The 3,785-nt window shown below is 30.4% G+C and overlaps 1 pseudogene; it reads left to right on the top strand.

The window, feature by feature from the left end:
• Positions 1–394: 394 nt before the first annotated feature.
• LOC122492543 lies at positions 395–549 on the top strand (annotated as a pseudogene).
• The last annotated feature ends 3,236 nt before the right edge of the window (positions 550–3,785 follow it).

Genomic DNA, 3,785 nt, shown 5'->3' with positions numbered 1-3,785 from the left:
TTAAGGAATATGTCCAAGACTACATAGAGTTAGAGGGCAGTTAATGGATTAGAGGAGGCATTTAAATAGATTTTTCTACTTAATTTTCAAGAAAGAAAGATATTTAAATATATTCTTCTGTATAATTTGAGGTGCTTTTTCTCCTATGCTCCCTATGCTTGTCACAGAAGTAAACTGTAGAAAATTACATGTCTTGCTATTCATTATTTAACAAGTGGAAATATTGCACAGATGCTCAACATGTCATCATATTTTAAATAAAAAATTAAAAGAACTTCTCAAAGATGTATACTGAGAAGTCATCATCAAGTAACACTTGGGGATGGAATATTTCAGCGTGAATGGTGTGGGCAAATGCGTGGAGTTAGGAACATAACATAAAAAGACGTCAGTGATACTCACATAGCACATGATCAGGAAGGTGGCTTTTCCAGGGCAAAGCTTATCTATTGCAGTCAGGATGTGCTGCCCCTGTGATTTCCCCAAATGTGGGAAATTTAACTGCATAATTTGTGATAATATGGTAATGGGGGATTGAGTTCTACCTTTCCCTAAAAAAGTTAATTAAATTAAAAAAAAAAAAAACCTTCAGTGATGTTAGACCACAGAGGTCGCATCTGCTTAGATCATAAGCATGTATGTCTGTGAGCACGAGGGACAGCATTGCTAGTTAAGACATGGTGTTTGTCTCATTTGCAAGGACGTTAAGAGGAGAGTTTGTATTACATGAAAAAAGTAATAAACAAGATAAGATTGACATTTCTGAATCTCAGTCTTGCAGAAGAATAGAAAATATCTGAGGAAGAAAGATTGCCATCAATCATATAGTTCTCACTCTATCCTCTCAACCTTCAAATTATGCTTTGCAAAATTGAGAACAATTATCAAGTTATCCTTTGCATGTGATAACATCGGTTCCAGAATGCTATGATTAAAATGATGCCCAAAAATAATAGTGAACTCAAAATAAACTGATATAATTCTTTTTCATTTTTAATATAAACGAACATAAAAGTTGAACTCAAACATTTGTCTGGCATCATAAGTGAAGATTAAGTTTTCTCATATACTCTTTATTTATATTTATTTATTTATTTATTTATTTATTTATTTATTTATTTTCTAATGTTTATTTATTTTTGAGAGACAGAGAGACACAGAGCATGAGTGGGATTGGGGCAGAGAGAGAGACACACACAGAATCTGAAGCAGGCTCCAGGCTCTGAGCTGTCTGCCCAGATACTGATGTGGGGCTCAAACCCACATACTGCTAGATCATGACCTGAGCCGAAGTCAGACACTTAACCGACTGAGCCACCCAGGCACCCCATATAATCTATGTTTATTGAAAAAACTTTGAAATGCAGCTAATGCAGTATATTTTAAGGTATTGATGACCATAATGATATTTACCTGTAAAATATGAATATCCATATACAGTAGCCCCAAACAAAATAAGCCCTTAGGAAATGTTCACATTCCTCAAGTTTCCCCAACTTCAACACTATTCCCTATCCATAGAATGTAGACAAAGTTAATCAAAGAGTAAATATTATTTCATGTAAAAATTGTGATCATACAGTCCATGCTGACATAGAGTCACAGTCCAGGGTTTAAAAAACACTGACAAAATGGCCTGAGCAAATTCTATTCCATTCACTCTGTTAACCGCAATTCTGGTACACAGTCAAGATCAGCTGCCTTGCTGAATGCTGCCTTCATATTAATTCTCTGTGTCACTAATTACAATTACAAAGTGTTGAATACTTTAATTTTTCATGTCCAAATTGTTTTGAAATAATATAAATATTTTAAAGCAGTCAGAGGAAAATAAAAACTGATGTTTTATATTCTTACAAACATTGGGAGTTTAATTTAATAAGCTGTAATATGTTTATCAAATATAAAAGAGAAAATAGAACCCATAAAATGTAATGTAATATATGTCAGGAAATCATCCTAAAAAATCATGGACTGATTGTCTTAAGTAACTTTTAAAGGGTTATCAATACATTATCCCTCTTTGTGATTTCTTTGCTTCTTACTTTTCGTCGGTAGAAGTAAAATACACTGAATTGACAAAATAGCTATATATATATATATATACATATATATATGTATATATATATATATACATATATATATGTATATGTATATATATATATACATATATATACACACATTAGTCATCAAATATCTTGAAAACACAGAAATAAGACAATAGTGGTGGAATATTCCAGAAGAAACTGAGGTGAAATGGACATGACTTGTGCTGATAGCAACATTCAAAATCATACCCAGAATGGTCTACATTTTGAAATTTTGCAACTGTTGATGTGAAGTTGGCATTTAATATATTAATGAGAATGCCTTTGATCCTTATTGAGATATAATTAATTTAATTGGTATGTGAATATTTTAAGAAGGTATTAATAATTAACACATTTATATAGTAATTACCATGTATCATTTACACTCATCAGGATTTTATATATGTGTACGCTCATAACTTAATTCTCTCCACAACTAAAGCACTCATTATCTTTACATAGGACTATTACTATCTTTATTTTATAATGATCTGATTCAGGCACAGAGAAACTAAATTGCCCGAGTTTACTGGGGAAATCTGTACGGAGGCTGTATTGATCTACAATCCGTGCTCTGTACAAAACTGCACTGTGCTACTCATTTTACGTTCCTATTTTTATATTACCTTTTTGTGTATCTTGCCTGTGTTATATGTGTAAAGACACTTAACCATTAGAGTAACGTTTAAATGTATACTTAATCCCTAGTGAGTCCATGTATGCAATTTATGAATTTATAAGTTAAGTTTCAGTATAATATGATATCAGATTTAGTGAAATTTTAGAGAAGAATCTCTATACCTTTAATTGTGAGGAATTGATATTCTCATTTAAAAGTACAATTCAATTTTCTTTTATTTGAAAATTGTAATGTTTTGTTTGTTTGTACTTGTGGAATTATATGTATACATCTCAATAAAAGGAAATGTTCACTAGAAAAAGTATCAGATCCTCATTAACTTATCTAGCCAAACTGAAGTGATATTTTCTACAATATTTAATTGGAAGTTTTATCTGATAATTTTAAATATGAATTTTTAATATTTCTTTCATGACCTTAAATAAGAATTTCACACTGAATAATTACAATTAAATTATGTTAACTATTTATATGTTGAGTACTTTCCTTCTCAGACCAGGAATGTGTCAATGGTTCTTGCCAACACTAAATCTATTTTACATTTCTTAGAGTATTTAAATATTACGATAAGTGAGAAAATTAAAGAAAAACATAATCATTTGAAAAGAGGAAATAAAACTTTTTTCTGTTTTCAGAATACCTGTTTATATAGAAAATACTAAGGAATCCTCAAAACAACTACTAAAATGACTACTAAAACTACTAAATTTAGTAGTTACAAGGTATAATTTTAGTAGCATCAATTAATTCAAATGGCATGCTAAAAACCATTAATGATGCCAACAACCATAAACTACTTAGAATAAACTAGACAGAAATAAATATAAGACCTGTATATACAGAACTAAAAAAATAACATTTCTGGGAGAAATTAAAAACCTTTGTGGACAGAGAGTTATTCCATGTGTATGAATTAGAAAGCTTATCATTTCTATGTCAATTCTTTCCAAATTGACTTGTAGATAAATTTCCAATAGAAATCCCACAAAGGGTTAAGGCTTTTGTTTAAGATAAGGCTTTTTTAGATAAGGCTTTTTTTTTCTTTAAGAACAATT

Source organism: Prionailurus bengalensis, chromosome C2 (genome assembly GCF_016509475.1).
Source record: "Prionailurus bengalensis isolate Pbe53 chromosome C2, Fcat_Pben_1.1_paternal_pri, whole genome shotgun sequence".
Lineage (NCBI taxonomy): Eukaryota > Metazoa > Chordata > Mammalia > Carnivora > Felidae > Prionailurus > Prionailurus bengalensis.
This window is presented reverse-complemented; position numbering and strand designations above follow the sequence as displayed.